Source organism: Pan paniscus, chromosome 8 (genome assembly GCF_029289425.2).
Source record: "Pan paniscus chromosome 8, NHGRI_mPanPan1-v2.0_pri, whole genome shotgun sequence".
Lineage (NCBI taxonomy): Eukaryota > Metazoa > Chordata > Mammalia > Primates > Hominidae > Pan > Pan paniscus.
The window spans coordinates 19554238-19567224 of record NC_073257.2 but is presented as its reverse complement, the minus strand read 5'-3'; the positions used below and the strand labels follow the sequence as shown (position 1 = coordinate 19567224).

Genomic DNA, 12987 nt, shown 5'->3' with positions numbered 1-12987 from the left:
TAGTGTATAAGTCTCACAAGATCTGATGGTTTTATAAATGGCAGTTCCCCTGCACGTGCTCTCTTGCCTGCCACCATGTAAGATGTGACTTTGCTCTTCCTTTACCTTCTGTCATGATTGTGAGGCCTTCCCCGCCATATGGAACTGTGAGTCCCTTAAACCCTTTTTCCTTATAAATTACCTAGTCTTAGATATTTCTTCATAGCAGTATGAAAATGGACTAATGCAATGTAAAAAGGTTTTCTTTGTGTTTCATCGATCTGATTTTTGTTTCCGTCTCCACGTTTGAGTAGTTTTCTGTCATTATTTCTATAAGCTTTATTTCCCTTTCTCTTCTCTGCTCCTTGTAGGATTCCCATTATGTATATACTGGCTCACTTGATGATGTTCCACAAGACGTATAGGCTTTGTTTTTTTCATCTTTTTTACTTTTTGTTTCCCTGACCAGGTAATTTTAAATGAATTGTCTTTGAACTCACCAATTGTTTTTTTCTGCTTGATTGAGTCTGCTGTTGAAATTCTGTATGGAATTTTTCAGCTCAGTCTTTGTATTCTCTGTTTCCAGAATTTCTTTTTGGTTCTTTTTTATGGTATCTGCTTGTTAACATACTAATTTTGTTCATGTATTGTTTTCCTGATTTTGCTTAGTTGTTGTTTTCTTATAGCTCACTGAGTTTCTTTAAGTTGGTTATTTTGAATTCTTTGTCAGACCATTAATAGATCTTAATTTATTTAGGATCAGCTACGGATGCTTTATTTTGTTTTTGTTTTTGTTTTTTTGCTGGTACCATGGATCCCTGATTATTCATGATCCTTGTAATTTTGAAGAAGTATCTGAACTTTTGAAAAAGTAGGTACTTCTTCCAGTCGTTACAGCCCAGCTTCAGCAGAGAAAGCCTTAAACCAGTTAGCCTGTCCAGGGATTTTGGACAGGCTGGCTGCCAGTGTCTGCAGGTAGATTTGCCATTGGAGTCCTCACATGGACTGATCTGGTATCTGGGTCAGTGGGTGAAAGAGTCTGGAGCCTGAATCTGCAGGTGCTGGCTTGGTGCCCAAGGCCATGAGGCCAAGCCTGGAGCCTAGGGCCATGGGGCCTGGCCTGGTGCCAGGATTCAATGGAGAAGGCCTGATACTGTGGTGCATGGTGAATTTGGGTACTCAGTTGATCCTCCTCCTTCCATGTGAATGGTACCTCTCTCTGCATTTTAGTTTGGGAAAAAGATGACATGGGTAATGTGAAACTGTCCCTCCTACCATGTTCAGTCTACTTTTTCTTATTTCTGTTTTACACTCAAGTGCCGTAATTTCTCTTCTGAATTACTCAGCCCTTGTGAAAGTATTTTCATGTGTGGACGCTCGTTCATGTTGATGTGTCTATAAGGGAGGGCTGACATCATCAATTTCCATTTTTTTCTTATATATTTAAAATCGGGTAAATATCTCAAGCAAGTAAGAAAATTGATACTCATAGTGACCTCTTCAACAGAAAACCTCACACATTTGGTTTTGAGTTCTCAGCTTTGATTATTGTGAAAAAGACTGTAATGTGATTTTGTGTAAAAAGCCATATTACAGAAATCAATGATACCAGGGATATGTTGATATTTCCTACATTTACATACCTTTATTAGCAACGTCACTCTGCATCGTCACCTGCAGATTTCCCCTTAATGTTTAGGATCATGGGTACTCTTGTCCCTAGGGACATTTCCCAAAAAATGTTCTCAGAAGAATGCAAATACCAAGAATAAAGAGTGTGTATTACACAGAACCTGATAGACCACCATTCATATTGTACATTCTAAGTGTCATATCTAGCTAACCTGTGTTTGGGGTCAGTTCACATAACTTCTGAGCAATTCCCTTCTTGTCACAAGTCATTAACTCCCATGATGTGTGATCACTCCTAGTTCTAAAATAACGATGATACTAATACTGTCATTTAAAAGATAGAGATATTATTTGAGTGTTCAGCATTTTGATTTGCAGCTCTATTTCCCTTAATCTGTTTCTTTCTTAATTTGTTCATTCATCCAAAATTTCTTGTTCCTATTTGTCATCCATATAACTTATGTCTGCCACAAGCAGTTGAAGAACACTTCTGGAGGGTCACGTGAAGATGCTGATGTAGAAACACAATAATGTGATGTGTGCATTAGGGTCTTTGAATGTATACTGTATATGTACATTAAATAGTATGCTCTGTGGAATTAAAAAGAGAAATTATGGTTTGCAGAATACATTAGTTTAGGAAACAAATCAAAGTGATGACTTCTGTGACTGATTCCCATTGTTTGACTGTGTCCTGTGGAGAACATTAAGCAGAAGTACAAGTGGTCTATTATCCCTTCATGGGGTTTTTGCAGAAATTTCCTGCCTCCTCCCTTTGTGTCTCCTGCAGTTTGGGATGGAGCAAGGACGGGAACTGGGCATTCCAAACCTGCAAAGAGTGTGATGTCTCTCCAGGAGTTACCCTATCTCTGATGATGATGGGGTTTTGTGAAAAATCTTAGCAAAATAATATCATAGGTCATGTAATTGTTATGCTTTGATAATCTATCTTTTAAGGGGATCGGGCTGTCCCAGTGAGAAACTAAATCCCAGAGTAGAGACAAATTTAAAGTCAGAATATATTTCAGAGGCCAGTTACTTTGTGAATATGAGGCTGAGACCTGTGAAGTAGATGACCTTTCCCAGATCATACAGTAAATCAGTGAGAAAACCAAGAGACAGAACTGAAATTTCTGACTTGCAGTCCATTCTGCGAGGTTGCCTCTTTCTACAGCATATTTATTTGTTTTTTACAAAATTGTAAAAGAATGCCCAAACTTTTATACATGTAAATAACTCTGTTGGATGATGTGGTACAGTGTACCATGGCTAAAAATGGGGTTCTGTGGCTTAGAGCAACTTAAAATCTTTACCCTTCCTTCATTTGTCTATAAAATGAGTGTTGTGAGTTTTCAATGGTTTTATACATACCTAACATGGCAAATGGAAGAGCTATTTTTTTTAAGCTGGAATTTGTAGACGGTATTGTATAACTAAGAAAATATCTTTCCAAAATATCTGCCCTGCATAGACCCAGCATCTGGTGATCTTTTTATTTCCTAAGCAGGAAAGCTTAAATGCAGAGAGACACTAAGTAAAGTTCCCTGACTTCAAATGTTCATGCTATTCATTTTCAAAATCAGATGTGTCAATTCTAGCTCTTTGTGTATACAAGCACCAATGTTCTTACATCCTATCAATTTCTAGAAACACTCCATTGCAATGGAATTTGAGACACAGATGGGACTTCTTTGGGTATCTATATGGGAAGGCAGGAGAGAACAATGATTGAAGAAATGTGCTTTGAGTCAAGACGGTCTGGTTTCAAGTCCCGTCTCTGTTGAATACTACTATGTGGCCTAAAGAATGTTACTTATACTCTAAGCCTCAGTTTTCCTATGTAAAAAATGAGACTAATAAATAGTATCTACATTTTTGGGTTATGGTGATAATTACCTGAGTTAGTGGAATAAAGTATATCACTCATTACTTGGCACATATTAAGGACTCAAAAATAATAACCATCAGTATTACTGTCTATCCTCACTCTTTACTCTTCAGTATAATTGAAACCTAGAGCATTTCAGCAACTTGCCCAAGACCACACAGTCAGTTAGTGGTAAAATCAGAAACATTACCCAGATTTCCTAAATATCAATAGAAGATTGATTATTGCCTCTAGTCAGGAAAAAAAATTCAGCCTAAGGGTATAATGTAATCAACTAATCTTCTCAAAGAGCAGTAATCTCTCTTGATTCCAATGAGTACTACAAACTATAGGGGGAGCCATGAATGGGAAATGTTTTTTCTCAAACTTGTATCATGCCTAGATAACTTTTCTTAAAGGCTTTTACCTCATGAGTTAGAGAACTATGCAGAAAAGTCCCAAAGATATTAAATAACACAGTTTAGTGGTTTCCTCAGGGGAATCTTGGATATAGAAAGAGATAAAGGCATCTCTTGCTGATAAAAAGAGACAGCCTCAAGGGAGAAGTTTAAGTTGAATTCCATAAAGCCAAGGCTTATGACTTCATTGTTGCAAAGTCTCTGAAGGATGCAGGAGGAAAAAAACATATTTCAATTTATTTTATATCAAAGTAGTGGGTTGTCCCCGAAACTACAGTTTCTGGGGAACTATAGTTTTGGGGACAGCTGCAATCAGTTGAGCTTTATAAAAAGAATACTGTTTGCCTTGTTAATGGAACTAGGGATACTAAGATACCATTTGGCTACCTATCGTCATAGGACAGGGTCTGGCCCAATGGCGTGATACAGCCAGCTTACACTTGCTTGTGTGAGGTGACTGCGCCTGTCTTTTCTCCAACTGGTGTTCAGTGACATCATGCTAACTCAAAATCAGCCGTGATGGGAGAACTTACACCACAGAAACTGACAAATGCTACAGAGTGGGGCTTTTCTCCCTCATGCCACTAGGGATACTCCCTACATAAATCATCTTAGGCAGGTAGGAATGAGTGAGTATGAGTGTGTGTGTGTGTGTGACAGAGAGAAAGAGAGAGAGCACATGAGAGAACTACTTTCTTTTTATAAGTAGCCTGGCACTTTTCATGTGTTATGATTTAGAAATGACTTTTTAAAAGGCATATACTCCCTGAAATGAATTCTGAAAAAAAATCTTATTTTCAGTTGAATTCATCATGGTTTATTAATCTAATCTAAAACAAAACAACAAAACCACAAGGGCAAATCTTATTTGGGAAAAAATAATGCTAGCCATTAAAATATAAAAGATGCAGATATGAAAGTTAGAAACTTAGAAAAAGTGTATCTGGGAAGGTTTTTGGATTTTTGCCCTTTGTGGGCACTGAAATCCGGTGAGAGTCACAGAAATGGGGGAGACCTACAGCTTCATCGTGTAAATTACAGACTCCCAGCGGTTTCAATTTAAAAGAGGCTTGATCAATAAGCCATTGTGCTTCAGTCTCACGTGGAAGGTACTAGACAAGGTCCCAGTGCAGATGGAGGTTCAAATGTCTCTTTCATGATTGATAGAAAGGGAGGTGGGAGAACATTGGCCAATTCTGCTAACTGATTTGAGCTCACCTGCTCAGGTACCTGCAGTGCTGAAACAACTTGCGCCTCCTGCCAAGCATGGAAGAAGAAAAGAGTTGTTTCTGCAGATCACTGGGTCCCCAAGTGGAATGAACTGAGCCAGCAGGCCCAGAGCCTTCTCCTTAACGCTAATTAGATGCACCATTAATCTTTTCTCAGAAATAAAGGACAGGGAGAGGGTTACTTTAGCAGACAGTCCCTTTCTATAAAATAAAACATGAGGTGTGGGGAGTAAGTGTCCCCTCAACCTCATTATCACCCAAAGGAAAATACGAGTGTTATGAGAGCAGGAGACAGAGAGACCCAAGTTCAAATCCTGATCAATGACTTCCTGGTTAGGTGGTCTAGATAGGGTTTTACAGACTCTCTTGGCCTCAGGTTCCCCATCTGTAAACTGGGATGGTAATAGGCTGTGGTGAGATTTCATGGGGTGCTGCATGGAAAACCTTAGCCCAGCACCTAGTTTATGGCAAGTTCCCAATACAAGTCAGCTAGTGGGAAAATTATTGTGTATCGTACGTTGCATGTAGCTCTGGAGAAGACAAACGGTAGCACAACTCATCACTATGGCTGCTTGCTCAATGAAGGCCTAATCATTTCTAAAGGTTGCAAACTACACTTGAAGTTTTAATTAAGGTTAATAAATTCCATGCTGATTAGAACAGTAACAACCACTGTCTTTTTCTGTGGGGCTACAGCTATTGAGTTGGAGAATATTACATTATTGCCAAGGTCAACATCTCCTTAATGCCAAATTTCAGTGGGAAATTAGGAGGTAAGTTGGACAGTTCTAGAGTCTCAGGCCCTTGCTAAAAAGTGCATCTTTCAACTTTCCTCCTAATTCAGCCATGGGGCAGTAGGTAATCAACACTTCAACCTCCTCAAGAAAAGAGAGAAATGTACCTTTCTACCTGATTCACCTTGAGACATACAGGAAGACGCTTAGGGAGGATTCTATGTTTTGGTCAAATGGTTATGTCTATGTAAAGATTCCTTGTGTGTATGTACTTTCCTTTTAAAATCTCAAAGACTTATTCCTTATAGTTTAATGGTATCAAACTTAATTTGTTAAAAAAATTTACCTTATTTACCTAACTTATCCCACATCATTTGAAATCAAAGAAATGTGGGCTCAGTCCTCCACTTACAAAAGGTGTAACTGTGGGCGAGTTAGTCTTTCTGAAACCCAGCTGTTCCCTTCTGTAAAACGGGATAACAGCATCTACCTCAACTGGTTGAGGATTAAATGAGATGTACATATGAAAGCCCTGGGTGCTTTAATCGATAAGAGCACCTCTTTTGTCTTTCCTTTTTACCTTAAAATGGGGAAATAACCTTGTAAATTTCATGTGTTGATTTTCTAACAACAGACAAAATTTATTACATACATTATATTTTATAATTTAGTGGAACTGCTCTGACAAAATAAAAATAGCTGTACATTGTGCTCCCTAGGAAAAAAATGTTTAGCTGAGATGAATATAGACCACTGATGAGTGTTAATAAACTAGATAGTGGAGATTTCAAGGTAATAATGTCTACAGCATTGGTAAAGGGGTGACTCAAAAATTGTTTAATGGAGAAAAGAAACAGAAAAACTGCAGTCCAAAATGTTTTAAATTCTACCATTGCTTTCATTTCATTTGCAAGTCTCTGATCCCATTTTTAACGTATTATAGAGGGAAGTTTGTATAAGATGATATAATTTTATTATAAAATATTAATAAAGCACCCACAGGCATTATGAAAATGATTGTTACCATATCCATCCTGAATTGAAGCAGATGAGTTAGTGAGCACTGAGGAATATTATGCCGGATATATTCGGGGCTGCCTTTTAATTCTGTTTGCCAAGGAAAATGCCATAAAGGAAGAATAAAAGTGTTTTCTAGCCACTCATCTGCAATTAAAAGCAGTCCATCTTTTGATTATAAAGGTGAATTTCTGGGTATTATTTTCAACTCTTTGTTGAAACAAGCACCTCCTCTCTCCATTAACCTCCTGAGAGAAGGTGGTCTGCCCTTACAACTTAAGGCACATCTTAGAGCCTTCCATGTAATTTACACATTTCAAGTTTGCTAATGGGTTCTTTATATCAAAACTACCATACACAGAAAATCTTTCTTTGAATCTTCATCTTGAAAGAGACATAGAAACCTGTGAAATCCTCCATAGCTACTATTAAAGAGAAGGTTATATTAAACCGTGACTAAGTTAAACGGAGTTACACTTTTGAGGAGTCAGACTTTACCCAGAAACTTAATGACAAATGCAAGAGGATATCAAATTCAAATCCGATTTCTTTTTCCTCCCAGCCTTTTCAGATTAATGCCAAGAAAATATATGCAGAAGAGACACCCATGTCATTGGACAAGAGGTTCTAATATTACATAACAGGTAATGTAATTTCCCATTTTACTATTTGATAGTCCTGTCTATAGCATACTCAGAGGAACCCTTGGGGAGTTGAGGGATTTATGAGTTCCACAAATCTTTCTCAATGCTGCTACCTTATGTATCACATTTAAATATGGCTATTCTTCATTAAGAAAAATCAAACATCCACAATAGCCATGACAGCAACAGAATATTTATTGTGCTTCTCCTCCATTGTGCGATGCTTATGATATCAAAGGGTTTTTATGGTGTTGGAATTGTTCCTCCAGGGCAAATAGGTGACTAATGATTAGAAAGACTGGTCTATGGTCTATGCAAGGGGTCAGCAAACTATAGGACCAGACCCAACTCTTGTCTGTGGCTTGCTTTTGTAAATAAAGTTTTATTGGAACACTGCCATGCTCACTTGTTTGTGTATGCTGTTTTTACACTTTAAGAGCAGAGTTGGGCAGTTGAAGCAGAGGCTGTATGGCCTATAAAACTTAAAATATTTACCTTTACAGAAAATGTTGGCTGAGATCTGGTCTGTGCTATCAAAATTACTGACATAAGAAGGTATTTCCTTATCACCCATAAAGGAAGGAGCAAAACAGCAGCTTGCTCTTAACAGCCTATTTCCAGAGTTTTGTTACCCTTTATTGGTGCCAAAGAAAGGAGAGAAGCTTTGCAAGGTGGTGTTACATTTAGAACAGAGTGTTTCACTGTAGTTACTTTATCACCAAAAAGACTCAGGCAGCAGTGAAAATGGGGATTTAAAGACACATTTGTCTGAGAAAGAAAAATGACATTGAGGTCCTTTAAGAAACAAGTAGATTCCAGTAAGAAAATACAGTTTATTCAAATGAGTTACTTTTACTTGCTTCTCCAGGCAAGTAGCTGAAGCTTTTTTGATTTTATTTTCTTTCTTTTTTAGAGGACAGGTGATATTTCTCTTTATGAGTTATTAAATGTGTACAATTCCCTTTAGGTCACTGTGTTTCAGATAAAACCATTACTGTTTCTTTTTTGCAATGAACTTCTCTTTTTCATGATTAAATGTGATGTTCTCTATTAAATATATGAGTGAATTCTAATTTATTGCTGTTTGCTTATTTACTCACTCATTATGTATTTGATTTGTGTATATTCACTCAATATTATACAGTGTAGTAATTATCATATGTGTTTCTTCTGTTTATCTCACGGGTTGCTTTTTCTTCATCATCTTTGATGGCTGCTGCTCTTCCCTCAGTCGTCTCAGTGGTGAAAGGCCCCACTCAGTCCTCGGAGTGCTCCTCTATCACTCACTCCTTTGATGGTGTCTTCCAGGCCTGGCTTTAAAGTTATTGATGATTCACAAATTTATATCTGTAGCCTGATTCACTCTGTTGCCTTCTACACTCTTATATCCAACTTTCTATCTAACGTCTCCACTTATAGTCAATATTCATCTCACACTTAATATTTCCAAAACTGAATCCCCAGTTGCAATGGTTTATTTTGTGTCAACTTGGCTGGCCAGTGCCCAGATACGTGGTCAAACATTATTCTGGGTATTTCTGCAAATGTTTTTGAATGTGATTAACATGTAAATGGGCAGACTGAGAAAAGTGGATTACCCTCTCCTACTGTGGGAGAGCCTCATCCAATCAGTTGAAGGCCTGACTAGAACAAAACCCGACCTTCCCTGAGCAAGAAGGAATTCTGCATCAGATGGCCTTCAGAGTTGACCTGCAGCATGCCTCTTCCAGGGTCTCTGCCTGCAGGCTCACCCTGCAGATTTTGGACTTGCCAGTCTCCATAATCAAGCCACTTCCTTCAAAATAAAGAGCTTTCTCTGTAGACACACACACACACACACACACACACACACACACACCCAATTGTTTCTGTCTCTCTGGAGAACCTTAAATAATATGTCAATCTTCTACCTTAAATTTGTGCATGCTCCACTCTTCTTTGACCCAGTTAAGAACAATTCTCAATTCTGTTCTTTGACTTGCCCAGGTCAGAAATCTTGGAGTTATCCTTGACTCTGTCCCTTTCCTCCCACTCCACAATCAATCCACCAACAAATCCCACTGGCTTTGCCTTCAGAATGTAACCAGAGTCCGACCCCTTCTCCTCTCTACTACCTCCTCCTTGGTCTGAGCTGTGGTCACCTTTCCATTGGATTACTAGTTCTTCTAACTAGTCCCCCTGCCTCTGCACTTGTCTCCACATTGTCTCATCTCACAGCAGCTGGGGTGATCAAAATTATTTACTAATCCAGTGAAAACTCCAGTAATTCATAATCTCATTTGGAATAAAAGCCAATGTTCCTAAAGTAGCTTCTTTGCACTTTCTAGAATATTCTAGACTTGGTCCTGTCTCAGGGTCTTTGCACATGTTGTTCCCACTATACAGCATGTTCCTTACCCAAAGAGCCACATGCCTCATTCCCTCACCTCCTTCCAGAAATGGCTCAGATGCTATTGGTGCAAATGAAACTGTGGTTTCAGACCATGAATTTTAAATCATTATAACTAGGTTCAAACACATCTTTATTAATCAAAATAGGAACCATTTTAATCAACACATTTTTGCCAATGAGATATAAGTTTGTTTATCACTGTAGCATAAAAATCTGTGCTTTGGGATTCGATGAACTCTTGGAAATACTTTTCTGCATCCTGCTGGCTGTAGAAGCGTTTTCCCTGCAAAAAGTTGTTGAGATGCTTGAGGAAGTGGTAGTCAGTTGGCGAGAGGTCAGGAGGGTATGACAGATGAGGCAAAACTTTGTAGCCCAATTCATTCAACATTTGAAGCGTTGGTTGCGCGACGTGCGATTGGGCGTCATTGTTGAGAATTGGGCCCTTTCTGTTGACCAATGCCAGCTCAACAATGCCAGCTATAGGTGTTGCAGTTTTCGGTGCATCTCATAGGTTTGCTGAGCATACTTCTCAGATGTAATAGTTCCTCCAGGATTCAGAAAGCTGTAGTGAATTAGACCAGCAGCAGACCACCAAACAGTGACCGTGACCTTTTTTTAATGCAAGTTGGTCTTTGGGAAGTGCTTTGGAGCTTCTTCTTGGTACAACCACTGAGCTGGTTGTCACTGGTAGTCGTATGAAATCCACTTTTCGTGGCATGTCACAATCCAATCAAGACATGGTTCACTGTTGTTGCATAGAATAAGAGAAGACAACACTTCAAAACAAAGATTTTTCTTTTTTTATTTTCAGTCAGCTCATGAGGCATCCACTTATTGAGCTTTTTCACTTTTCCAGTTTGCTTCAAATGCTGAATAACCATAGAATAATTCATGTTGAGTTCTTTGGGAACTTGTTGTGTAGTTGTAAGAGCATCAGCTGCTATGGTTGCTCTCAACTGGTCTTTGTCCACTTCCGATGGTCTGGCACTCTGCTCCTCATCTTCAAGGCTCTCATCTCCTTTGTAAGACTTCTTGAACCATCACTGCACTGTACATTTGTTAGCAGTTCCTGGGCCAGGCCAAATGTGTTGTTGATGTTGGGAGTTGTCTCCACTGCTTTACAACACATTTTGAACTCAAGAAAATTGCTCGAATTTGATTTTTGCTACCATCATTTCCATAGTCTAAAATAAACAGCAAGTAATAAGTCATTAGCAAAAAAAAAACATAAAGCAAGAAATGCCCACTAAAATTATGTATAACATAACCACATTTAAGAATGTATTCCAATATCAAACAGCAAATTCCGACAAAGCAAAAACCGCAATGACTTTTGCACCAATCTAATACTTTTGCAGAGACCTTCCCTAACTACCTAATTTATAATTGCTCCTCACTCTGCAACTTGTATTCTCTGTCTCCCTGCCATGCTTCATGTTTCTCTACTGCTTTATCAATTTCTAATATATCATAGAATTAACTACTTTTATGTTCATTCTTTTCTTATTTGGTATTACTTTACAATAACTTGTAATAATTACAAATATGCATTAAAACATACAAAATAATGTGTTATTTTGCAACATATTATTATCTATTTCAGCTATTTCTCTTTCATTCCATTTCTCCTGCCCCACTGGAAAATCAAGCCTATGAAGTCAGGAATTTAGTTTAATTTGTTCATTATATTCTATTACCTAGAATAGAGCCTAGAACAAAGTAGTTGTTCAGTAAATTGAATAAATGTCTCCAATTGCCTTCTGTATGCATGGTTCTTTACTGGGATGTTGGGACTACAAGAGCATTGTGAGACATGATTCTTACCCTTCAATTATTTATTATTTGGCTGTCCCAACTAACATTTTTTCTAGAAGAATGCAGAGGAAATTATTCCTCTATGACTAGAGGGAAAGTGCTCAAAAACATACACAACAGAAAGAATTAAATGTCCAGGTATGTGGAGCAATATTTGATTATCTGAAGGAAATAAATGCTGAAGGATTTCAGAGAAAGCACTAAAGTGTTGGAGAAAGACTCCATGAGGGAGAAGGACAAAGGAGGAGGGTTCTGAAGTACGGGAGAGTTGAAATAGGAAAGGGCTATTGTGGGACACGGAGGTGAGATCTGCTCTACGTGGGCTGGTTCATGGTCCCAGTGATTGTCCTTGTGCTTTTTATCTTCCAAGCTGTAGGCCTTAGGACTCAGACCACATCCTTCTCTTCCTTGAAGATGCTGTTCACCACTACCACCAGCAGCACCAGCATATCTGTTTAATCCAGAGGTTCTTTCTTCATTAGGCCTTCTGTGTAAAAGAAGAGGGTTTTAAGATTTATCTGATAGAAAGATGGTTGGAGGCTGGGAACAATTTCAAATGGCAGTTGCAATAACACGGACGGATGTGAGATGATAATGGTGTGGCCTAAGGAGATAGCATGGGAAGGAAGAGGATGGATTCTTGCGGGTGGTGGGGGAGGCAGGATAAACTAAAAATGTGCAGGGTTTGGTGATTCGTCTGGCTACTTGTGATTAGAAGAGGACAGGTGATGTCATTAGTAGGGATAAAGAAGGAGGAAGGAATGATTTATTTGCATTTGGAGGTGTTCACAAGTTGTCTATAAGACATGTTACATGCAGGGTAACCATGGAACAGGCAAACAGAAATAAATGCCTTTACAGTGGGTTGTGTGTCTGGTGATGACATCCTAGGCCTGGAGTTAAGCATTTGATGGCTTTCTAGTCACAGGTGACAGTTACAGCAAAGGTAAGATACAGGGCAAGAATTTAAATAAAGGGAATGAGAAATCAAAGACAAAGCTTTTGGGGATCCCCAGGGTTTGGGGTCCAGATGAAGAAAAGGAACCAGCATGGAAAATGGAACTGAGCAGTGAAACAGGCAGGAGAAAAGTCAGGGCCGGGTGGTTTAATTGATGGAAGTCAAGCCAGCACGAGTGTCTACGCGCGTTAAGCAATGATGAGCCTTTAGGGAGAACAAGAACCGAGAAACTATATGGGCCATGAGTTTTGTCAAGATAAAGTGAAGGTATTTGGTTAAAGTGAAGATAAGAAAGGGTTAA

General features: G+C 38.6%; 1 protein-coding gene across 1 annotated transcript in view; it reads left to right on the top strand.

Annotated features, from left to right (window-relative positions):
• Positions 1 to 12987, top strand: part of LOC117974491 (endogenous retrovirus group K member 6 Env polyprotein-like) — a 289876-nt gene that overhangs the window by 93875 nt on the left and 183014 nt on the right. Inside the window, exon 2 of the mRNA XM_063607248.1 lies at positions 7440 to 7521. The gene's annotated coding sequence lies outside the window, so the exon portion shown is untranslated. The remainder of the gene's footprint in view (positions 1 to 7439; positions 7522 to 12987) is intronic.